The sequence below is a fragment of the Sus scrofa genome, chromosome 2, assembly GCF_054392235.1.
Source record: "Sus scrofa isolate SSC_HxYL_T2T_F1_AM1 chromosome 2, Sscrofa_HxYL_maternal_Yorkshire_Landrace_v2.0, whole genome shotgun sequence".
Lineage (NCBI taxonomy): Eukaryota > Metazoa > Chordata > Mammalia > Artiodactyla > Suidae > Sus > Sus scrofa.
Genome location: NC_139384.1, coordinates 139,486,996 through 139,513,443, shown reverse-complemented (window position 1 = coordinate 139,513,443; position 26,448 = coordinate 139,486,996). Strand labels below are relative to the sequence as shown.

The 26,448-nt window shown below is 35.9% G+C and overlaps 1 long non-coding RNA gene across 16 annotated transcripts in view; it reads left to right on the top strand.

The window, feature by feature from the left end:
- The window catches only part of LOC102158243 (uncharacterized), a 1,270,494-nt gene that overhangs the window by 497,122 nt on the left and 746,924 nt on the right, over positions 1 to 26,448 (top strand). Inside the window, exon 1 of one of the 16 annotated variants that reach the window (XR_014838700.1) lies at positions 14,259 to 14,398. The exons of the other annotated variants lie outside the window; for them this stretch is intronic. This is a non-coding gene — a long non-coding RNA (uncharacterized LOC102158243). Of the gene's footprint in view, positions 1 to 14,258; positions 14,399 to 26,448 lie in introns of those variants that run through there. 16 annotated transcript variants of the gene reach the window in all.

The following is a 26,448-nucleotide window of genomic DNA, read 5'->3' as shown; positions in this document are numbered from 1 at the left end:
AATGTCTGAATCCTGCCCGTGGAGTACCATTTCACAACATGTGTGTGGTCACAGCCAGAGATGAATTCATACCAGATCTCTGAGGCCTGAAGGCTTTGTACACTCTGGTTGTTATTTGATGATTCCGATCCACACTGCCAGACCTTTGTAAACCCTGAATTTTACCTGATAGATTCCAGAAAAAAGCCTGAAGGAACTTTGGCCTTTTCCATCTCTAAATAAAATCTGAAACCACTTCCCACTGGAAAATGTGAACCTGGTCCTGATTTTTTTTATTCCTCTCTTGAAACCATTCAGGTCAAAACAATAGATACTGAAGAAACATTTATTATTCCTGAAAACAAATCCTAGAAAAAAGTATTGACAGATGATATTTTAATTGGTTTGGCTTCTCAAGTGATTAAATAATCATGAAACTTCTGTTTAACAACGGCTTGAGGTACTTTGTATTCTTGCCTCAAAGTGGAGCAGTTTCTAGCTGATAATGCTGTGATTGATTTTTCCATATCAAATACAATGTTACGGTCTATTGTTTCCATAGCAAACATATAGCATCTGTCTTCAAATTCAGACTGTGTTCCTGCACTAGCCAGTAATACTTCATATGACCACATCCTTCCATTACAACTATGAGTGGATTAATATTGATTTTTTCCCCCTTGTCCAAGACTGAAGGTCTGTCTTAACAGTAATAATTTACACAGCTGGAATATAAGGATATGCTTACTCCTTCTTACTTTCATGGTAAAGATTATTGCTTTGTTTGAAATCGGTTTCTGGTATTTTTGACCTATAAATAGTTTTAAAAGGGTAACATGCTTTGCAGCTCTAGCCATTTTTGCTGCCATGTGTTTCCAATAACATCTTGGAGCGTTCAGAAAACTTTGAGTTTTTATTATGTATGAAACTGTAGAAGAATCACAAGCAGCTGGCAAAAACACAGATCACCATAACTTGAATACAGTATGATTCAGCTAAACACCAAGAGTTCTAAAGTAAGCTTTGCCTATTTTATAACATTAAGTTCTGTTACCTTTAAGTCAAAAATTTCCAACAGAATCTCTCTACTTTGTCTAATTATAATCTATAGAATTTCCCTCCAACAAACCCCCAGTGTATACCCATCACTATCTTTTCACCTTTGGCCAAGAATATTTCCTTGCCTAGAATGCCCATTCTCCTCTGTCGCTATCCTAAACTCACCCACTCTTCAAAACTCAAAGAAAATTTTACCTTTCTTTGAAGCTTATACAAATTATTCTGGTTCCTGGTGATTTTCTGTCTATATTCTTCTAACAGTAAATATTAATGTGTAATTACATTATTCCTTGTGTTTATCTAATTTGACCTTGAATATATCACCCAGCATTTAGAAAGCTCCTAAATAAAATATATGGGAAAGAGTCAAACCACAGGGCTTGACAAACATTAGCTATATCTGAATTTGCACTATATTTTATAATTCTTTAGTATCTCAACCACTACTTACTATCAGGCTAGGCTAGTGTTAATTGGTAGCTCTTAATATCCAACAGGGATGGAGTTCCTTATTCTGATGCTAGCAAAGTTGAAAGTGGACTGAATTAGGAATGAAAGATTCTGAGTTCCAGACCTGACTCCACTGCTATCAAATTGTATGACCTTGAACAAGTTAATTACCATTGTGAGATTCAAAGTCTTTGCTCAAAAATGATGTGGTTGTGTCTGCTTAAACCAAAAAAAATTTTTCTTTTATACTCTCAATCCAAAATCCATAGGAGGGAGTCTCCACTAAATTGTATACCCTGACTCTGCCTCTTACTTCACTGGTAGCTGGAGTAGAAGTATATACCAGACCCAAGCTGCACCAATCAGATTATTCCTCTAAGAAGGAGGTTTTCTTCTTCTTGGTTTCCAGAGTTATTTTACTGAGCATAATTTTCAGTAACTTCCTGAGAAAGAATTCCCTGTGTGTTTAAGTTCATCTTTATTCTACCTATATACCAGATTGAAAGTTTCATTGGCCATAGATTTGTGAAATAAAAAGAATTTTCTCTTCTAATTTTGAAAATATAGCTCTACCATCTCCTACCTTTTATGATGCTGTTGAAAATCTGATTCATATTTCTTTCTGTCTTTTTTGCTGTTTCCAGCTTATGAATGCATGTTTTCTTCAAACTCTAATGATTTTTTTTTTATTACTCAAAGACTTTATTACATTTATAGTTGTACAATGATCATCACAACCCAATTTTATACGATTTCCATCCCGGAATGCCAGTGCATCCCCCCACCCCCCAAACTATCTCCTTTGGAAACCATAAGTTTTTCAAAGTCTGTGAGTCAGCATCTGTTCTGCAAAGAAGTTCCGTCTGTCCTTTTTTCAGATTCCACATGTCAGTGAAAGCATTTGATGTTGGTGTCTCATTGTCTGACTGACTTCACTTAGCATGATAGTTTCTAGGTCCATCCATGTTGCTAAAAATGCTGGTATTTCGTTCATTTTAATGGCTGAGTAATATTCCATTGTGTATGTGTACCAAATCTTCTTTATCCACTCCTCTGTGGATGGACATTTAGGTTGTTTCCATGTCTTGGCTATTGGAAATAGTGCTGCAATGAACACTGAAGTACATGTGTCTTACGAGTCATGGTTTTCTCTGGATAGATGCCCAGGAGTGGGATTGCTGGATCAAATGGTAGTTCTATTTTTTAGTTTTCTGAGGACTCTCCATACTGTTTTCCACAGTAGTTGCACCAGTTGACAATCCCACCAACAGTGTACTAGTGTTCCTTTTTCTCCACACCCTCTCCTTCACTTATTGTTTGTAGACTTTTGGATGATGGCCATTCTGGCTGGTGTAAGGTGGTACCTCATATTGGTTTTGATTTGCATTTCTCTAATCATAGGTGATGGTGAAGATCTATTCATGTTTTTTTTGCCATCTGTATGTCTTCTTTGGAGAACTATCTGTTTAGATCTGCCCATTTTTTGATGGGGTGTTTGTTTTTTTGGTCTGGAGCTGCAGAAGGTGTTATAAATTTTGGAGATTAATCCTTTGTCAGTTGATTCATTTGCAAAGATTTTCTCCCATTCTGTGGGTTGTCTTTTCGTTTTCTTTAGGGTTTCCTTTGCCGTGCAGAAACTTTTAAGTTTAATTAGGTCCCATTTGTTTATTTTCATTTTTACTGTCATCACTCTAAGAGGTGGATCTGAGAAGATGTTGCTGTCGTTTATGTAAGAGCTCATCCATGTTTGGCCTATGTTTTCCTCTAAGTGTTTTATAGTGTCTGGTCTTATAGCTAGGCCTTTAATCCACTTGGAGTTTATTCTTGTGTATGGTGTTTTGGAGTGTTCTAATTTCATTCTTTTCCATGTGGCTATCCAGTTTTCCCAGCACCACTTATTGAACAAGCTGTCTTTTCTCCATTGTATATTCTTGCCTCCTTTGTCATAGATTAGTTGGCTGTGGGTGTATGGGTTTAATTCTGGGCTTTCTATCCTGTTCCACTGATCTATATTTCTGTCCTTGTGCCAGTACCATATGGTTTTGATGACTGTTGCTTTGTAGTCTAGTCTGAAGTCTGGGAGCCTCATTCCTCCAGTTCCATTTTTCTTTTTCAGGATGTCTTTGGCTATTCTGGGTCTTTTGTGCTGCCAAACAAACTTTAAAATATTTTGTTCGAGTTCTGTGAAAAATGTTCCTGGTAATTTGATAGAGATTGCATTGAATCTGTAGATTGCCTTGGGTAGTATAGTCATTTTGACAATATTAACTCTTCCAATCCACGAACTTGGTATATCTTTCCATCTATTTGTGTCACCTTTGATTTCTTTCATCAGTGTCTTATAGTTTTCAGAGTACAGGTCTTTTGTTTCTTTAGGTAGGTTTACTCCTAGGTATTTTATTCTTTTGGATGTGATGGTAAATGGGATTGTTTCCCTAATTTCTCTTTCTGAACTTTCATTGTCAGTATATAGAAATGCCATCGATTTCTGTGTGTTAATTTTGTATCCTGCGACTTTGCCAAATTCATGGATGAGCTCTAACAGTTTTCTGGCAGAGTCTTTAGGATTCTCTAGGTATAGTATCATGTCATCCACAAATAGTGATAGTTTTACTTATTCCTTTCCAGTTTGGATTCCTTTTATCTCCTTTACTTCTCTGATTGCTGTGGCTAGGACTTCCAAACCTACGTTGAATGGTAGTGGCAAAAGTGGACATCCTTGTCTTGTTCCTGATCTCAGCAAGAATTCTTTCAGCTCTTCACCATTGAGAATGATGTTTGCTGTGGGTTTGTCGTATATGGCCTTTATTATGTTGAGGTAGGTTCCCGTTATGCCCACTTTCTGAAGGGTTTTTATCAGAAATGGGTGTTGGATTTTGTGAAAGGCTTTTTCTGCATCTATTGAGAGGATCGTATGGTTTTTATTCTTCAGTTTGTTAATGTGGTGTATCACACTGATGGATTTGTGGATATTGAAGAACCCTTGCATCCCTGGGATAAATCCCACTTGATCATGACGTACAAACCTTTTAATGTATTGTTGGATGTGGTTTGCTAGTATTTTGTTGAGGATTTTTGCATCGATGTTCATCAGTGAAATTGGCCTGTAGTTTTGTTTTTTGGTGGTATCTTTGTCTGGTTTTGGTATCAGGTGATGGCCTCATAGAAGGAGTTTGGGAGTGTCTCTTCCTCTGCGATTTTTTGAAATAGTTTCAGAAGGATAGGTGTTAGTTCTTCTCTAATGTTTGATAGAATTAGCCTGTGAAACCATCTGGTCCTGGACTTTTGTTTGTTGGAATTTTTTAATTACAGTTTCAATTTCAGTTCTTGTGATTGGTCTCTTCATCTTTGCTATTTCTTCTTGGTTTAGTTTTGGAAAATTGTACCTAAGAATTTGTCCATTTCTTTTAGGTTTTCCATTTTATTGGCATATAGTTGCATATAGTAGTCTCTTATGATCATTTGTATTTCTGTGATGTCTGTTGTTACTTCTCCTTTTTCATTTAGAATTTTATTGATTTGAGTCCTCTCTCTTTTTTTCCTTGATAAGTCTGGCTAAGGGTTTGTCAATTTTGTTGATCTTTTCAAAGGACCAGCTTTTCATTTAATTGATCTTTTCTATGGTTTTCCTTATTTCTATTTCATTGATTTCTGCTCTGATCTTTATGATTTCTTTCCTTCTACTAACTTTAGGTCTTGTCTGTTTTTTTCTCTCTAGCTGCTTTAGATGTAATGTTAGGTTGTTTATTTGAGCTTTTTCGTGTTTCCTGAGGTGGGCTTGTATTGCTTTAAACTTTTCTCCTAGAACAGCTTTTGCTGCATTCCATAGGTTTTGGAGTGTCATGTCTTTGTTGTCATTTGCTTCTAGGTATTTTTTAATTTCCTCTTTGATTTCTTCAGTGATCCATTGGTGATTTAGTAGCATGTTGTTGAGTCTCCATGTGTTTGTGTTTTTTGCAGTTTTTTTTCTTGTTGATTTCCAGTCGTATAGAATTGTGGTTGGAAAAGATGCTTGATATGATTTCAATTTTCTTAAAGTTACTGAGGTTGGATTTGTAGCCCAGGATGTGATCAATCTTAGAGCATGTTCCACGTGCACTTGAGAAGAATGTGTATTCTGTTCCTTTTGGGTGGAATGTCCTATAAATAGCTTTTAATTCTATCTGGTTTAATGCATTTTTCAGGGCCTGTGTTTCCTTATTGATTTTCTGTCTGGGTGATCTGTCCATTGCTGTAAGTGGGGTGTTAAAGTCCCCCACTATTATTGTGTTATTGTTGATTTGTCCTTTCAAGGTTGTTGCCAGTTGCCTTATATATTGTGGTGAACTTATGTTGGTTGTATAGATATTTAAAATTGTTATATCTTCTTCTTGGATTGATCCTTTGATCATTATGTAGTGACCTTCCTTGTCCCTTAAAATATTCTTCATTTTAAAGTCTTTTTTGTCTGATATGAGTATTGCTATTCCAGCTTTCTTTTGATTCTCATTTGCATGGAATATTTTCTTCCATCCTCTCACTTTCAATTTGTTTGTGTCCCTAGAAGTGAAGTGGATCTCTTGAAGACAGCATATATATGGATCTTGTTTTTGTATCCATTCCGCCAGTCTGTGTCTTTTGGTTGGGACATTTAGTCCATTAACATTTAAGGTAATTATTGATATGTATGTTCTTATTGCCATTTTATTAATTACTTTGGATTTGTTTTTGTTGCTCCTTTTTTTTTCTCTTCTTCTCTTGTTCTCTCTTCATGTGGTTTGATTACTATCTTTAGTATTGTAGTTGAGTTGATTTTTCTTATTTGTTTGTCAATTGTAGGTTATTGGTTTGCAGTTATTCTGAAGTTTTGATTTGAGTCTATATTTATATGGGATTGTTTTAAGTTGTTGTTCTCTTAATTGCAAGTTCATCTCTGGTGTCCTGCATTTGTACCCACCTCTTCTCAGGATTTCTGATTTTGGTGGCATAATTGTGCGTGGATGAGTTCATATCTTTACTGTATATATACATTTACTTATGAGCCTTGTCTTTGTGGCATTTTTATTTCTGGTTGTGGCCTTTTCTTTTCTGCCTAAAGAAGTTCCTTTAGTATTTGCTGTAAAGCTGGTTAGTGTTGCAGAATTTTCCTAGCTTTTGCTTGTCGGTGAAGCTTTTGATTTCTCATTCAAATCTGATTGAGAGCCATGCTGGGTAAAGTAATCTTGGTTGGAGGTTTTTTTCCTTTCATCACGTTAAGTATATCATGCCATTCCCTTCTGGCCTGCAGAGTTTCTGCTGAAAAATCTGCTGATAACGTTATCAGGGTTCCCTTGTATGTTACTTGTTTCTTTTCCCTAGCTGCTTTCAGTATTTTCTCTTTGTCCTTAATTTTGGTCAGTTTGATTACCATGTGTCTCGGGGTGTTCCTCCTTGGTTTTATTTATATGATACTCATTGTACTTCCTGGATTTGAGGGAGTGATTCCTTCCCCATGTTAGGGAAGTTTTCGGCTATTGTCTCTCTCTCTTTTTTTTTTTTTTTTTTTTTTTTTTTTGTCTTTTTGCCATTTCTAGGGCCACTCCTGCGGCACATGGAGGGTTCCCATGCTAGGGGTCTAATCGGAGCTGTAGCTGCCGGCCTACACAAGAGCCACAGCAACGCAGGATCCGAGCCGCATCTGTGACCCACACCACAGCTTACGGCAACGCCAGATCCTTAACGCACTGAGCAAGGGCAGGGATCGAACCCACAACCTCATGGTTCCTAGTCGGATTCGTTACCACTGTGCCACGACAGGAACTCCAAGCTATTGTCTCTTTGAATATTTTTTCTGTCCCCTTCTCTCTCTCTTCTCCTTCTGGCACCCCTATAATACGGATGTTGGTGTGTTTCACGTTGTCCCAGAGTTCTCTGAGACTCTCTTTATTTCTTTTCAATCTTTTTTCTCTTTTCTGTTACTCCTCTATTATTTCCACTAATCTGTCCTCCACCTCGCTTATTCGTACTGTTGCTGTGAACATTGGAGGGCATGTATCTTTTTCAATTAGTGTTTTCATTTTCTTCAAATATATACCCAAGAATGGAACTTCTGGGTCATATGGTAGTTCTATTTTTTTTTTTAAGGAATCTCCAAATTGTTTTCCTTAGTGGCAGCAACAATTTACATTTTCACCAACAATGTTCAAAGGTTTCCTTTTCTCCACATCCTTGCCAGCGTTTAGTATTTGCAGTATTTTTGATGATATCCATTCTGTGTGAGGTGATTATCTATTGCCTTTTTGATTTGTATTTTCTGATACTTAGCAATGTTAAGCATATTTTCATGTGTCTCTGAGCCATCTAGAAAAATGGCTATTTAAGTTGTTTGCCCTTTTTTTGTCCACTTTTAATAGTATTATTTCTTTATTTGATATTGAGTTGTGTGATCCGTTTGGATATATTCGATATTAACCCCTTATCAGTCATATCATTTGCAAATATTTTCTTCCATTCCATATGTTGTCTTTTCATTTTGTTAAGGTTTTCTTGCTATGCAAATGATTTTAAGTTTAGTTAGGTTCCTTTTGTATATTTTTGCTTTGGTTTCCTTTGCCTTAAGAGACAAACCCACATAATTCTTCTTATAATTTATGTCAAAGGGTATTCTGCCTATGTTTTCTCCCTTGAATTTTATGGTTTCAGGTCTAATATTTAGGGTTTAATCCATTTTGAGTTTATTTTTGTATATGGTGTGCAGAAATGTTGTAGTATCATTGTTTTACATGTAGTTGTCCAAGATTCCTGGGGAAATGTATTAAAGAGACTGTCTTTTCCACATTGTATATCCTTGCATCTTTGTCATGGAGTAATTGACCTTAAGTGCATGGGTTTATTTCTGGGATCTATTTTATTATTTTATTTTATTTTGTTTTATTATTTTTCCATGAATTTTATTATATTTATAGTGGTATAACCATAATCAGAACCTAATTTTGTAATTTCCATCCCAGACTCACTGTCTACCCTTCCCTCCCCTATACATGTTCCTTCATTAACCCTAAGTTTTTCAAAGTCTGAGTCTGTTTCTGTTTTGCAAATAAGTTCATTTATATCCTTTTTTTAGATCCACATATAAGTTATATCATATGATGTTTGTTTCTCACTATCTAAATTCACTTAGTAAGATAATCTCTAGGTTCGTCCATGTTGCTGCAAATGCTATTATCTCATTATTTTTTATGGTGGAATAATATTTTATTGTATATATCTACCACATCTTCTTTATCCATTCCTCTGCGAATGAATATTTAGGTTGCTTCCAAGTCTTGGCTATTGTATATAGTGCTGCAGTTTGCACTGGAGTGCATGTATCTTTTGAGTCATGGTTTTCTCATGATAGATGCCCAGGAGTGGGAATGCTAAGTTATATGGTAGTTCTATTTTTAGTTTTTTTGAGGAATCTCCACTCTGTTTTCCATAATGGTTACACCATTTTACATTCCCATCAGCAGTATAAGAGGGTTCTCTTTTTTAACACCCTCTCTAGCATTTATTCTTTGTAGACTTTTTGATGATGGCCATTTTGGCTGGTTTAAGGTAATACCTTAAAGTAGTTTTAATTTGCATTTCTCTAATAATTAGTGATTTTGAGCATCTTTTCATGTGTTTTATGGCCATCCATATGTTCTTTGGAGAAATGTCTGTTTAGATCTGCTCATTTTTTGATGGGTTGTTTATTTTTTTGTTATTGAGCTATAGGAAGTGTTTATATGTTTTGCATATATAAATATTTATACATTTTATATATTTGGTCAGTCACTTCATTCGCAAATATTTTCTCTCATTATATTGGTTGTCTTTTCAGTTTTTTTTATGGTTTCCTTTGCTGTGTAAAAACCTTTAAGTTTAATTGGGTCTCATTTGTTTATTTTTGTTTTTACTGTCATTATTTATAGAAGGTAGATCTGAAATTGTATTGCTTCAGTTTATATCAGAGCATGTTAGGCCTTTGTTTTCCTATAAGTATTTTACATTATCTGGTCTTAAATTTAGGTCTCTAATCCATTTTGAGATTATTTTTGTGTATGGTGTTAGGGAGTGTTCTAATTTCACTTTTCCATGTAGCTGTCCAGTTTTCCCAGTACCACTTATTGAAGAGGCTGTCTTTTCTCTACCATATAGTCTTGCCACCTTCGTCATATGTCAGTTGGCCATAGGGTTGTGGGTTTATTTCTGTGCTTTCTATCCTGTTCCATTGATCTGCATTTCTGTTGTTGTACCAGTACTATACTATTTTGATACCTGTATCTTTGTAGTATAGTCTGAGGTCAGGAAGCCTGATTCCTCCAGTTCTATTTTTCTTTCTCAGGATTGCTTTGGCTATTCACTGTCTTTTGTTTCAATAAAAATTTCAAATTTTTTTGTTCTAGTTCTGTGGAAAATGCTACTGATAACTTGATTGGGATTTCATTGAATCTGTAGATTGCCTTGGGTAATATACTTATTTCAACAATATTGATTGTCCCAATCCAAGTGCATGGTATATCTTTCAATCTGTTTGTGTCAAACTGTCTTTCATCAATGTCTTATAGTTAGTTCTCAGGGTACAGATCTTTTGTCTCTTCAGGTAGTTTTATTCCTAGGTATTTTATTTTTGATGCAGTGGTACATGGGATTGTTTCTCTGGTTTCTCTCTCTCTCTTTTTTTTTTTTTTCTTGTCTTTTTTGTCTTTTTTTGCTATTTCTTTGGGCCGCTCCTGCGGCATATGGAGGTTCCCAGGCTAGGGGTCTAATCGGAGCTGTGGCCGCCAGCCTACGCCAGAGCCACAGCAACGCAGGATCCGAGCCGTGTCTGTAACCTACACCACAGCTCACAGCAACACTGGATCGTTAACCCACTGAGCAAGGGCAGGGACCGAACCCGCAACCTCATGGTTCCTAGTCGGATTCGTTAACCACTGCGCCACGACGGGAACTCCTCTGGTTTCTCTTGATGATCTTTCATTTTTAGTATATAGAAATGCAGTAGATTCCTGTGTATTAATTTTGTATCCTCCAACTTTACCAAATTCATTGATGAACTCTAATAGCTCTCTGGTAAAACCTTTAGGGTTTTCTAGGTACAGTATCATGTCATCTGTAAACAGCAATAGTTTTACCTCTTCCTTTCCTTTTATTGCTTTTACTTCTCTGATCATTGTGGCTAGGACTTCCAAAACTACGTTGAATAAAAGTGGTGAGAGTGGACCTCCTTGTCTTGTTCCTGATATTAGCAGGGATTCTTTTATCTTTTCACCTTTGAGAATGTTGTTAGCTATGGATTTGTCACATATGGCCTTTATTATGTTGAGGTAGGTTTTCTCTATGTCTACTTTCTGGAGGGTATTTTTCAAAAGTGGGTGTTGGGTTTTGTCAAAACCTTTTTCTGCATCTATTGAGAGGATCATATGGCTTTTATTTTTCAGTTTGTTAATGTGGTATATCACACTGATTGATTTGTGGATTTTGAAGAACTCTTATACCCCTGGGATATGTCCTACTTTATCATGGTATATGAGCCTTTAATATTTTGCTGGATTCAGTTTGCTAGTATTTTGCTGAGGATTTTTGCATCTGTATTCATCAGTGATGTTGGCCTGCAGTTTTCTTTCTTTCTTTCTTTTTTTTTTTTTTTTGTATCATCATTGTCTGGTTTTGGTATTAGAGTGTTGGTGGCCTTGTGGAATGAATTTGGGAGCTCTCCCTCCCCTGAAGTTGTTTTGAATTAGTTTCAGAAAGATAGGTGTTAGCTCTTCACTAAATTTTTGTTAGAATTCACCTGTGAAGCCATCTGTTCCTGGACTTTCATTTATAGGAAGTTTTAAAATCACAGTTTCAATTACAGTACTTTGAGATTGGTCTGTTCATCTTTCCAATTTCTTCCTAGTTTAGTCTTGGAAGATTGTACCTTTCTAAGAATTTGTTCCTTTCTTCTAGGTTGTCCATTTGATTGGTATGTAGTTGCTTGTAGTAGTCACTTATGAACCTTTGTATTTCTGTAATGTCCATTGTAACTTCTTCTTTTTATTTCTAATTTTACTAATTTGAGTCTTCTCCTTTTTTTACTGATCAGTCTGGCTAGGGATTTAGCAACTTTGTTGATCTTTTCAAAGGACTAGCTTTTAGTTTCATTCATCTTTTCTATTGTTTCCTTTGTTTTTATTTCATTTACTTCTGTTCTGATCTTTATGATTTCTTTCCTTCTGCTAACTTTGGGTTTTGTTCTTCTTTCTCTAGTTGCTTTATTTGTAAAGTTAGGTTGTTTATTTGAGATTTTTCTTGTTTCCTGAGGTAAGCTTGTATTGCCATTAACTTCCCTCTTAAAACAGTGTTTGCTGCATCCCATGGTTTTGGATTGTTGTGTATTCATTGTCATCTGCTTCTAGGTATTTTTTAATTTCCTATTTGATTTCTTCAGTAATCCATTGGTTGTTCAGTAGCATGTTGTTTAGTCTCCATGTGTTTGTGTTTTTTGCAGTTTTCTTCTTGTTGATTTCTATTCTTGTAGCATTGTGGTTGGAAAAGATGCTTGATCTTATTTCAGGTTTCTCAAATTTACCAAGGCTTGATTTGTGGCCCAGAATATGATCTATCCTAGATAAGGTTGTATGTGTGCTGAGAGGAATGTGTATTCTACTGCTTTTGGATGGAATATTCTATAAATATTTTTAGGTCCATCTGATCTAATGCATAATTTAAGGCCTATGTTTCCTTATTGATTTTCTGTCTGTATGATCTATCCATTGCTGTAGGTGAGATGTTAGAGTCCCCCACTGTTATTGTGTTCTTGTCAATTTCCCCCATTTAAGGCTGTTAGCAGTTGCCGTATATATTGAGATGCTTCTATGTTGGCTGCGTATATATTTACAGTTGTTATATCTTCTTCTTGGATTGATCCTTTGATCATTATGTAATGACCTTCTTTGTTTCTTCTAATATTCTTTAAGGTCTCTTTTGTCTGATATGACTACTATTATTCCAGCTTTCTTTTGATTTCTGTTTGCATGGAATATCTTCTTCCATCCTCTCACTTTCAGTCTGTATGTTTCCCTTGAACTGAAGTGGGTTTCTCAAAGACAGCACAGGTATAGGCCTTGTTTTTGTATCCAGTCAGCCAATCTATGTCTTTTGTTTGGAGCATTTAGTCTATTTACATTTAAGGTAATTTTGGATATGTATGTTCTTGCCATTTTGTTATTTATTTTGGATTTGTTTTTATTGATGATTTTTCTTCCCTTTTTCTCTTGTTCCCTTTTCTTTTGGTTTGATGACTGTCTTTAGCATTGCACTGCAATTGCTTTTTCTTATTTATGTGTGTATCTATTGTAGATTTTTGGTTTGCAGTTATCCTGAGGTTTTGATATAGGAGTCTATATATATGCAAGATTATTCTAAGGTACCGATCCCTTAATTGAAAATACATCTCCAGTATCCTGCATTTGTACCCTTTTCTCATGATTTCTGGTTTGGGTAGCATCTTTGTGTGTGGATGGTTTCCTGCCTTTACTATATGTTTGTCTTTACTTCTGGGCCTTCTCATTTGTGATTTTCTTGTTTCTAATTGTGGCCTCTTCTTTTCTACTTGAAGTTCCTTTAGTATTTGTCGTAAGACTGATTTAGTGGTGAATTCTCTTAGCTTTTGTTTATCTGTAAAGCTTTTGATTTCTCCTTCAAATCTGAATGAGAGCCTTGCTGAAGAGAGTATTCTTGGTTGGAGGTTATTTCCTTTCATCACTTTAAATATATCATGTCACTTCCTCTGGCCTCCAGGTTGTCTGCTGAAAAATCTGCTAATAACCTTATCAAGATCCCCTTGTGTGTTAAACATTGCTTTTTCCTAGCTGCTTTCAGTATTTTCTCTTTGTCTTTAATATTGATCAGTTTGATAAATAAGTGTCTCAGGGTATTCCTCCTTGGGTTTATTTTATATGGTATTCATTGTGCTTCCTGGATTTGAGTGAGCAATTCATTTTCCACATTAGGGAAGTTTTGGGCTATTATCTCTCCAAATATTTTCTCTGGCCCTCTTTCTTTTCTGCTTTTCTCTTTTTATAATGCAGATGATGATGACTTTAAAGTTGTTCCAAACTTCTCCTAAACTGTCTTTATTTCTTTTCTTGTTTTCGTTATTCGGTTTGTGTCAGTGATTTCCATCAATCTGTCTTCCACCTTGCTTTTTTGTTCTTCTACCTACTGTATTCTGCTATTGGTTCCTTCTAGTGAATTTTTTATTTTAGCTATTGTATTTTACATCTCTGCTTGTTCAATCTCTAAATCTTCTATTTCTTTTTTCAGTGTTTCTGGTAATTTATCAGTTTTTGCCTCCAGTTTTTTTTCCAAGATCTTGGATCATCTTTACTATCATTACTTTAAAGTCTTTTTCATGAAGGTTGCTAATATCCAGTTCACTTAGCTATTTTTCCAGGGTTTTGTCTTATTTCTTCATCTGGGTCATATTTCTCTGCGTTTTTGTTTTATGTAGCTTCTTGTGTGGTCTTCTTTTTGCAGACTGTAGCTTGTCTTGCTTCTGGTGTCTGCCCCGTTGTGGGTGAAGTTGGTACAGAACTTTGTACTTCCTGATGGGAGGGGCTCATGCCTACACACTGGTAGTTTGAGCTGATTCTTGTCCCTCTGATGGGTGGGGCTTTACTTCTGGGTGTGATTAGAAGCAGCTGTGTGCCTATGAGGACTTTAGGAAGCCTGTTTGCTGATGGGTGGGGCTGTGTTCCCACCCTGTTTTTTGTTTGGCCTGGGGTTTCTCAGCCCTGATGACTAGGGCCAATTTTTTCCAATATGGCCACTTCCAGAGGAGTTTATGCCAATGATTATTCCTGAGACCTCTGCCTCCAATGCCCTTCCCCACTGCTAGCCATAGCTGCCCCTGTTTCCCCAGGAGATCCTCCAAGACCTGCAGGTAGGTCTGATCCAGATTCTTAGGGATTTTCTGCTTTTCCCTGGGAACCAGTGCACATGAAAGTCTGTGCGCACCCTCCAAGAGAGTATGTTTCTCCCAGTCCTGTGGAGTCCCTGTGCACAAGCTCTGCTGGCGTTCAGAGCCAAATGTTCCATGGGCTCCTGCTCCCAATGACAGATCCCCAGGCCTGGGAGCTTGACATGGGACTCTGATCTCTCACTCCTGTGGGGGAGCTTCTGCAATATAGTTATTTTATGGTCTGTGGGTTGCCCACCTGATATGTACAGGTTTGCTTATATCATGAAAGTGCCCTCCATTGTCTTGATGTTGCTTCTTCTTTGAGTGTGGGATATCTTTTTTGGTAGTTTCCAGTCCATTTTATTGATGGTTGTTTAGAAATTGTTTGTATTTGGTGTTTTTTGTGAGAGAAGTTGAGCTTAAGTCCTTCTACTCCACCATTGTAATCCCCCTGGGTCTCTTTGATCCATTGACTTATGTTTCTCTTTTAGTGCCAGTACCCTGCTGTTTTAATTACTATAAATTTGTAATATAGTCTGAAGTTGGGGAGCATGATACCTCCAGCTTTGTTATTTTTTCTCAAAATTGCTCTGACAATTCAGGTTCTTTTGTGGTTCCATATAAATTATAGGATTATTTGTAGTAGTCTTGTGAAAAACATCAGGGATATTCTAATAGGGATTGTATTGACTCTATAGATTGCCTTGGGTAATAGGCACATTTTAACAGTATCAATTCTTCCACCTTGAACACAGGATATCTTTCCATTTCTTTAACTTCCTTTATCACAGTTTTTTAGTCTTTGGAGTATAGATAGTTTACATTTTGGTTAAATTTATTCCCAGTTATTTTATTCTTTTTGATACAATTATAAATTGAATTGTTTTCTTTATTTTTTCTCATAGCTCAGTATTAGTTAAAAAAGAAAACCAAGAGATTTTTTGTTTATTTATCTCATCTCCTACAGATTTACTGAATTCATCTATTTGAGTAGTTTTTTTGGTGGCCGATTTAGGATTTTCTGTGTGTCATTTGCAAATAATGACAGTTTTACTCCTTTTCCAATTTGGAGGCTTTTTATTTCTTTTTCTTGTCTGATTGCTATGGCTAGGACTTCCAGTAGTATGTTAAACAGAAGTGTTGAGGGTGTATACCCTTGCTTTGTTCTTGATATTAGAGAAAAAGCTTTGAATATATTAACTGTGAATTTCTCATAGATTGTCTTTATTATGTTAATATATATTCCCTCTCCACTTTGATGAGTTTTTGTCATTAGTAGATGTTGAATTTTGTTAAATACTTTTGCTGTGTCTTTTAAGATGATCATTGATTTTTTAGTCTTTTTTTTTTTTTTTTGTCTATCACATTGATTGATTTGCTGTTGAACCAAACTTACATCCTAGGAGTAAATCTGACTTGATCATGATGGATGATTCTTTTTATACATTGTTGTATTTGATTTTCCATTATTTTGCTGAGGATTTTTACATCTATATTCATTAGAGGTATTGGCCTATCTGGTTTTGCCATCAGAATAATGGTGGCCTTGTGTGTTTTGTTTGGTAGTTTTCCCTCCTCTTGAGATTTTTGGAATAGTTTGAGAAGAACAGGTGTTAGCACTTCTTCATAGATTTAAGAAAAAAATTCCTTTATGAAGCCATGTGGTGCTGAATTTTGGTTTTCTGGTAGTTTTTATTATTACAGATTCAGTTTCACTCTAGTGATTGTTTGGTTCAGATTTTTTTTTCCCAATTCATTTTTAGAAGGTGGTACATTTCTAGAAATTTATCAGTTTCATCTTGGTTGTCCAATTTGTTGGTATATGACTGTTTGTAGTATTCTCATATGATTTGTGTGCATATGTGTGTGTCTGTGATATTGATAGTTATTTCCTCTCTTTCATTTCTTATTTTGTTTATTTGGGTCTGCTCCCTGTACTTTTTTGATAACACTGGCTAAAGATTTATCAATTTTGTTTATCTTTTCAGAAAACCAGCTCTTGGTTTCATTGATATTTTCTATTTTTTTAATCTCTATTTATTTATTTATTCTCTGATCTTTATGATGTCCTTCCTTTTCCTGCCTTTGTTTTTGTTTGTTTTTTTTTTTGTTTTGTTTTGTTTTTTCTAATTCCTATAGATGGTAGATCAGGTTGTTTTTTTTTGAGAGTTTTTTTTTCTTCGGATAGGTCTATATTGCCATAAAATTTCCCTCTTAGAACTGCTTTTGTTGCAGCCCATATATCTTGGAAAGTTGTCTTTCCATTTTCCTTTGTCTTACAGTATTTTCTAATGTCCTCTGTGGTTTTTTTATTGACCCATTCTTTTCTTAGTGGTATGTTGTTTAGTCTCCATCTGTTTGTGTTTTTCTCGTTTTGTTTTTTGTTTCTTTTTTTTGTTGTTGTTGCTCTATAGTTGATTTCTGGTTTCATACCATTGTGGCTAGGAGAAATTCCTAATTTAATTTCTTTTTTCTTAAATTTGTTGAGACTTATTTTGTGGCCTAAAATGTGATTTATTCTGGAGAATGTTCTATGTGCTCTTGAGAAGAATGTGTATGCTTCTGTTTTTGGATGGAATGTCCTGTAGATACATATTAAATCCAACTGTGTCTTTTAAGGAGATTATTTCCTTATTGGTTTTCTGTCTGGAGATCTATCCATTGATATAAATAGGACGTTAAAGTCCTCTACTATTATTGTATTATTCTCAACTTCTTTTATATCTGTATATCTGTCAATATTTGATTTATGTATTTCAGTGTTCCTGTATTAGGTGCATATCTTAACAAATATTATATCCTCTTCTTGTATCCGTCAATTTATCATTATTTAATGCCCTTCATTGTCATTTGTTTCAGACTTTGTTTTAAAGTCTATTTTTTTCTAATAGGAGTATTTCTACCATCACTTTTTTGTCATTGCCATTTGTACATAGTATCTTTTTCCATCTTCTCACTTTCAGTCTAGGTGTGTCTTTAGTGTTTAAGTGAGCTTGCAGTTTTTATTTTTTATTTTTGTTTGGTTTGTTGTTTCAGGCTATTTCCATTCCAAGTATCAGACTGATGTAGAAACTAAAGGTCTTTTATGTCTTTTCTGAGGTTTTAGTTTTCCCTTGTCATTCACAGTTACCTTCTAATCTCCCTTGTATATGCAGATGCTTTTGAATATCATTTTCTTTCATGTCTAGCTCTCAAAAGGAGGAAAAGGGAAAAAGAAGGGGGCCAGAAAGGTGTTTCCCCTTTAAATACCCTAGAAGTTGCTTTAGCCCAAGAAGAAGGGGTTCACAATAAAGGAGTTGGTTGTAAAACAGTGGTTGCCCACCTCTGTGTTTGCATTACCATGATAAAAAGCAGCACTCAGCGATCAGAACAAAGATCCCAACTTTTGATGGGTAGGGTCGTTATTGCCTACTCTAGCTCTCACATGCTGTGTGCAAGGTTGCCTGCTGCAGGACTGGGGTGGAGGTTGGGTAGCCACTCTTGAACTAAGATTTTAATTGCTTGAAACTAACTTCAATTTATTCTTGAAGATTTCCTCTGGAAGTTCCAAAGCTTTAAAAGACTTCAGAGTTCTGAAAAAGTTACATTAGATAGATTCTGCCAGTGCACATGTTGTCTAGGTGGGGAGACATATTACTGATACTTCATACTTCATTGTCTTCTCAGAATCTTCTCAATATAATAATACATAGACATATTGTTTAAACCATTTGTTTCAGCCAAAAACCAAAACCTCTTTGAAAGATACATAGGGTTCTTAAATTTTGAACCTCCTCTTTTTGAGTTCTCCAGTATAAATATTCCATCCAAGGGGAGAATGGGAGGTTAGAAGAAAAAGACTTAGTCATCTATCTGTGTGAAAATTGGAATGGAGGCCTGGGCTATTCACCTGCTTGGAATGTAGTAGGTTTTTAAATAGTGTCTATTTTCAGCTTCAGCCTGATGATCAATGTTCTACACCTCTCACGTAATTCTTAGGGCAAATTGGCTCATTTATGGTCAATGTTCCTCTTTTTCTTGCACTAAAATTTTAAGTTCTGCCACTGTGATAAGTTAATTATCACTCTGCCGTTTGCTTTCCATCTTCTGAAAATTGTTTGAAATAAATTCATTTCCTTTTTCCTTTTTATTATTTTTCTGTCCTTGTGGGCTAATAACATAAGACTGCCATTTTATATTGGTTTTTTTATTTTATATTGTTATACTATCCTTATATTGGATTTTGTAGAAGGGGAAATGTAATTCCTTTATAACATTTGGTACTTTTGCAAAATGTGATCCTTTTGCAACATTTAACTAGAAGTGGAACTCAGGACTATGGGTAATTGGAAAGCATTCCAATTGATTCCATTTCACAGTTGTTTGAGAATATTGCTTCAGAGGAGAAATAGGCATGAATTGGAAATTAATTGATTCAAAGAAAAAGTTTATGAAAATGGAAAATTTCATTTACTGAAATAAGTACTTAGATAGGGGTATATCTATTGCTGTGGGAAGAAATTAAATGGGGGGAAACTAGCTAAAATTGGGAAAATTGGGAATTCCCATCATGGCTTAGTGGTAACCACCCCATCTAGTGTTCATGAGGATGCAAGTTCAATTCTCAGCCTTGCTCAGTGGGATAAGGATGTGGCATTGCTATGAGCTGTGCTGCAGATCACAGATGCAGCTCAAATCTTGCACTGCTGTGGCTGTGGTGTAGGACGGCAGCTACAGCTCCAATTTGACCCCTGACTTGGGAACTTCCTTATGCCATAGATGTGGCCCTAAAAAAACAAAAATAAATAAAATAAAATAAAATTTGGCAAGGAATATTACCTGAGGAGGTAATATCTTAAAGGGCAAGTACAGTTCATTCAAGGGGAAGGTCCAGGGAGTAGATTGAGGAGAGTATCTGTAGTATGTTACAGGTTGGAAATAACATGATTCATTAGAGGAATTTAATAGTGCTTTGTATGGATAAAGCATAGATTGAGGGTGGCAGTGAAGAGACTGTAATGACAGTAATGGTAACAGATGAGGCCAAAGTACCAGAGAGTCATGCAAAGATTTTTAAGCACATAGGAACAGTTATTAGCTGTAGTGTATAAATAGATGATGAGAGGAGTAAGGAGAAAGAAAAATGTGAATCTGGAAGTACAAAAAATCAATCAAGAGCTTGTAGCTATCTATCACTAACGTAAGAGATTATGATGTCATAAACTAAGATGGTGAAAAGGCAAAAGTGGATAAATTCTGCAAATATTTGAGGGGAAGAATCAACAAGATTTAGCAACTATGTAAAGAGATGAAAATGGGAACACTGAAGATGACTTTCAGGAGGAGAACTGAGTGATTATGATGCCATCCATTCTGAAGGAGAAACAGATTTTTTCAAAGGAGTGGTAGAGAGCTAATTGAGATTAAATTTGGGTGTTTATTTTGATTGCCAAGAAATATGTAGCAGAAATGTCCAAGTCAGTTTATAATAGAAGTTTAAGGGAGAGTTTGGGTTGGAAATAAAAGAGTAGGTGGTCATTAGTTTATATGTCATAGTTAGCGAGTAGAAGTTTCCAAGAGATTATGAAATCAGAGCAATAACAGCTACCAGTTATTAACTATTTATTATGTGGCATTCATAGTTGTAAGTATTTAATGCCAACAACAACCTTCAAAGAAAACTACTTCTTATTTTATTACAGGCAAAACCAGAGCCAGAGGGAATAAGCTACTCTCTACAAGTCCCCTGATAAGCCTGTGATAGAGCCAAAATTCAACCCCAGGTTTTTTTCTAATTCTAGAGTATATTTGTGCCCCTTTTTTGTCTCTCCTCAAAGATAAAAGTAATGCACTTTAAGATGGAATTCATTTAAGGGACAGGCAGGTGAAAAGAATCCCCGAAAATTAATAAGGAACAGCTATATTCATAGAGGAATACAAAATAAATGTGGTGCCATGAAATTTAATAGAAGAAAGAAATTTAAGGAGGAAATAGTTAATGGTGGAAAACATCACAGGAAGTTCAAATAAGAGAACAGAAAGCTGGAGTCCCTGTTGTGGCTCAGAGGGTTAAGAACCCGACTAGTATCCATGAGGATGTGGTTTCAATCCCTGTCCCTGCTCAGTGGGTTAAGGATCCGGCATTGATGCAAGCTGCAGTGTAGGTCACAGATGTGACTCAGATCAGATGTTGCCGTGGCTGTGGCTGATTCAACCCCTAGCCTGGGAACTTCCATATGCCACATGTGTGGCCCTAAAAAGGAAAAGGAAAAAGAGAGAGAGAGAACAGAAAGCTGTCTATTGGATTTATCCACAAAGACATCTTTTCTGACATTGGTGAGAGTGAAGACTGTGGTGTGTTTGATACTGAAGCAGATCACTGTGGACTAATAAATAAAAGAGCAGTGAGAACATAGAAACAATTAATTCAAAGTGTTAGGCTATAAAGAGGAGGTGAAATGAAAGGCACTTGTTAGATGTGGTATATGGTTAAGGAATAACATGGGAGAGATGAGAACATGTCTAGATGCTAATTGGAAAGAGTAACTAGCCAATGGTGAACTTTTAAAGAAAAGGAGTAATTTATAAGGTAATATTGCTGAGGGATCTCACCATAGCCCTGGATTAGAATTTTATCCTTAAACTTTTAAAATTAAATTTTTTTCTGATTATAAATGTAATTCTGCCTCCTTAGAAAATTTTAATATGAACATATATATATATATATAACATATATGTTATATATTCAAATCTAAAAGTAATCTTGTAAGTTCACACTTAATCCAGGATAATGGATTTTGAAAATTGTTTATTCTTTCAAGGTTAAAAGTGAATCTATAAACATATGTCTAATATTTAAAATGGCATTGTGATATAAATCCTGGCATATGAACATATTTTTGTGTTTTAAAATAATATGTTATGGATAAACATCTCTCCATACCAATAATGGAAGGTAACTTCAGCCCTTTAAACTTTTCTGAGTATTTAGATTCTTCACAGTATTCATAGTATTCCATTGTAGAATATTGCCTTAGTCCATTTGGACTGCTATAATAAAAATACATTAGACTACCCAGGTTTAAAAAAAAAAATATTTCTCACAGTTTTGGAAGCTAGAAGTCCAACAAGGCATCAGCATTCTTTTGATGCCCACTTTCAGGTTTATAGATGACACTTCTCACAGAAGAGCCAAGGGATCTCTCTGAGACCTCTTTATAAAGTCACTAATCCCCTTCATGAGGGCTCTACCTTTATGAGCAAATTACCTCCCAAAGGCCTCACCTTCTAATATCAGCACACTGAGAATTAGGTTTCAACATGAATTTTTGGGGTGGGGACACATTTAATCTGTATTTAACCAATTCCCTATTAATGAACTTGAAGAAAGCCTAAAATGTTTGCTACTAAAAAGCACAATAACTTTATTATATTATCATTCCTTTCTTGGACTATATGTCTAAAAGTAATTATAATCATAAAAATATTTACTGAGTTAAGGAACAGGGAGGTTTTTATGTTAACATTGCCAAATGGATCTAATTCCTGTTCCCACCATCAACCCATGGTTAGGAAGGATTTCCTCCAATGGATGAGTGGGTAGGAATGAAAGGAGATACCAAATTAAGATATGATTTTATAAATTGGGCAAAGAAAATTGAGAGACTGTCTTGACTGTCTCCCATGCTCCTCTCATCCTTCACCATTATTTTCTAATTTCTCTGAGAAGTTCAGGCAAAGTTTCCTTCTTAGAGTAAGAAGGAGAACATGGTATATGGATTTTAGGTGAATGCAGCCACTACAAGAAGAAGAAACTGAATATGGACACTGTGGAGGAAACTAGTAACATTAAGGCCCCATTTAATGTCAAAGGCCATGAAATTGTGCTCAAATTAGTCTACTTGATCATGTGGTCTTTCTTCAAGTAACCTTTGTATAAGAGCAGAGAATATAACCAAAAAATTTCATCTGGGTTGAAATTTTGTTAGGTGAGCATAGCCAAGGAGCAGAAAGCTAAGGGGTGGAGAACTGTTGGACTCCGGGATTCAGTCCAGGGAAAAGAAAGGGACAACCCTCAGAAAGGAGCACATAGGTTTAGAAATATTAGGGTACTAACTAGCTGGCAGTGTTTCAACACTATTATACTGTTTTCACTGGAAATGCCTTTAGTATGTTATTGTTTACATACTTTCCTGTATTTATAAAGCTATACTTTTAGAAACATCCATACCAAATTGCAAATAATCTGTTTACTAAGTGACGTGTGGATAACTTGGCAAGTTAGTACTTAAAAATTGCCCCTTTGTCCACATATGTTTCCATTTCTAGCCATTTGGCCATGATATGCAGACATACTGATATGTGTAGGTACAGCAACAGGGCAGTGGGAGATTGGCAAACTTACAAGAAAAGTACTTGTTATAGCCGTACTACTAAAGCTAATTAATTTTATTGTAGAATTTTAAATAATGGAGACTTTATTGCTCTAGTAAATTTATATGACCAGATTTTAATAAATATCTTTGAGGGTCATCAGCAGGCACTCTTTATAAATTGCCATAACAGAACTTTCTTCTGATCAAATGTAGTTCATAATATCCATTGTCTCATGAATTTCCATGTGTAGCAAAATGATTTGAGGTTACACATTATTTTGCTTAAGTAAAGTGAAGTTTATATGAACTGTTTTTATTCAGTCTCCTTGATGGCTTTTTGTAAAATTAAAAACTAGTAAGACTTCACAATATAACTCATTATAACATACCTCAGCTTGAATTCTTCCTTGAGTGTGGCATCAACTCACACTTTTAGGAATTATCCAGCTAAGTATGTAATCAGGAAGGTAAGATTAAGTTTACTTTTTTTCTCTCTTAAGAAATAAGTTCTTTTATATATAGTCAATTCTTTACTCCTCACTTTGTGGTGAAACCTTTTTGTCAATTCATATATCTGAAAATGTAAGAGAAATTCCCTACTATTTTATTCATTCTTAGAAAATAACATCTAAAAGACTAGGAGGTTTATCTCTGAAGGTGATGTATAGTTAGTTCATTGAGAAAGGTACAAAATATACTTTTAAATATTCTTGGAGAGATATTGGTTTTCAAAAAGCCTTCCTTTTAAAAAAAATAAAGTAGGAAGTTGCTGTTGTGGCTCAGTGGTAATGAGCCTGATTAGTGTCCATGAGGATGTAGGTTTGATCCCTGGCCTCGCTTGGTAGGATAAGGATCTGGTGTTGCCATGAGCTGTGGTGTAGGTCACAGATGAGACTCAGATCCCACATTGCTGTGGCTGTGGTGTGGGCTGGCAGCTGTAGCTGCATTTCGATCCCTAGCCGGGGAAATTTCATATGCTGCAGGTGCCGCCCTAAAAAGCTAAAAATAAAATAAATTAAATAAAATAATTTAATCAAATATCTATATCCCTCCTAGAACTCTGCAAGGCTTGGGGAGCACGGTGGTGTCCATGACAGAACTGATTTCTTTCTTATCTATGTTTGTAGTTTAGGAGGTCCAAGGTGTTATTAGATAGGATTGGATGATGATAAATCACACAAGCTGTGAGCTCTTGGGTAGTTCTGCCAGTTAACATACTGTGAGAAGAGATGGAAAACTCATAGTAGGGAGGCATGTTTATCCTTGGTCTGTCCCAAATGGAATGGGTTTGTAATAAACAATTTTGGCATCAAGTGGCTAGTTCTTCTCATGGGACAAAACCATTTCAAGGTTTCAGTGTTAGTTTTTATTGCTGACACTTGAGACATTCAGCAGTGGTAGCAGGTAGATCAGCAGAGATGAGAGGTGCTTGTGATTGGGGGCACCTTTATTATTCTCTTCGAGAACTTCTCGTGGCAGCACTGGGGTGGCCGAGATCAGAAGCCGGCTCATATCCAGTGGATGCAGTCTGTCATGCAGAAGTTTCTTTTTGTAGATGTTCTCTGGTTGGAACTGACATGACAGACAAATACTAGCAAACTTGGATTCCACGCCTATAGATCCACCCATTCTTTTCCCCCACTTTAACTTTTTAGTCTTATTCCTTTCAGGCCTCTGAACAAGCTATTTGTCACTGCCTTTGAGTTCATGTTTATAAATTAACCTCAGATCACTTCTCCTTCCATACTAAGTCCGTGAACAAGCATATTGCTGAAAGCTCTGTTGATCAAGAAGATTTATTCTTTTTTTTCAGAGACTGCTGTAAGTGGGGTGGTAGTGTGGGAACTGTCCATTTTTTGTTTGCATAAACATATCAGTTGACCAAATGCATAAACATTGCTGAGTTTTTCTTCTTCCTCCATCAGCGAATCAAACTTGAAGTCTTTGAGGTGGCAATAGTTTCTCTTATTCACTGCAAATATATTATCTTGGTCATGTAGAAGCGGGGGCCATTTCATAATGTCTCTTAACTCAAAGTTTAAGAAATCAATGTGAAGATTTTCCCAGCTTCTAGCTATAGCTATCCAGTTTGCACCCAGGGTAAATCTGTAGACCCTCTGTACTTACTTGAGGTGGACTGTGGCTCTGTTATAATAGAAAGATCGTAATGAGATGGGGAGTCTCCCAGTTCTGGTATTAGCTCAGACTCTGTGTCTAATAGTTCTCAATAAATGTGGGTATTCCTCTTTTACATAGTGACACTTGCTCTGGTAAATGGCTACCGTCCTTGTTTGGAAGGCTGGAGTTATATATGCTTACTATTATTGCATATAGGTTACTGTCTTTAAAAACTCCCTGGTTTTTCATTCAATTGATAACATTTAGCTTTGAGAACTTAATGTGATTTTTCAATGGTAGTCACTGACCTGAGGCTTCTACTTGCCTTTTCTTGATGCTTTTAGAAAATATTAAGTAAAGCAGTACTCTTGTTCAACTCCTATTTGTCTTCATCCTGGAAGCACAGTGGCCTATTAGCTATTGCCACAGATCCCTTGCAGGTTAGGAACTTCAAGTTGGAATTTTGGCCTTGTCAAAATATTATCATGATATCAATAATTATAGTTACTACAGTGGTAATGTCCACTTGCCTCTGATGGCTAAATACCATCAGTTGGCCTAGCCATCTCAGAATCCTTTTAGGTTTTATATTCACATGTGGCATGTAATATTAACATGGGGATACATCCTGAGAAGACAAGCATTGCATTACAAAGTATTTGATTCAGGTGAGAGCTTTGCAAAATCTCCAGGCAATGGGGGGAATGTATCCTCTATCAAGGGAGAAGGGGCCAAATTTACCACCACAGAGTTTGGGGGAATCAGAAGATTCCAAGTTCCTAAATGCATCCACGTATATGTCTCCAACTCCAGTCTCAGAATCTCATTCCTTTCCTAACAAAATCTATACACAGAATCTGTGATATAAGCACGCTTTTCAATTCCACAACTCTCAAATCAAATCTTATTTATAATTTTCAGCAGAATCTGATCTCTGGCAGATTATAAGGTCTCCTTAAATACTGTCTTGGACAACTTTTGGCTTTTGCACTGTAACCTGAATCCACAATTGGCTGACCTGTGTTTATCATATTCTTCTATTAGAGAGTCTGTGTCCATTACTGAAAGCTGACTAACTCCATATTGCTAGATACAAGACTATAGAGCTACTGAATAAGTCAGTATAACCCCTTCCATTTATACTGTATTTCACATTACCACAGGGATTATGATGCTTATGGGATGGCAGTATATCTTGTCATACCACTTAATACTATATCATCCTGGTTTGCAGTTAATCCACCTTTTCTAAGTTAGAATTTTCCAGAGACTGACCTTGAGGCAAGTTGTTGAGTTCAAGGGGTTTATCTGAGAGGTTATCTTAGACTCTAACAGTAGGAGAATAGAAAATTGAGTCAAGGACATCAATCAGAGAATGTTACTAAGATTGCTGTTACTGTGACTGAGGCTGTTATACCACACTAGGGTTGAAGGAAATTTGATATTTATGCACCAACTCATGCATTTATTAGATAAGGGCTGGTAAGAATGGTAACTCCAACCCCCCAGCATTGTCTTCCTCCCACCATGCAAGTTAAGCAAGATCTTGCAACCAGAAAA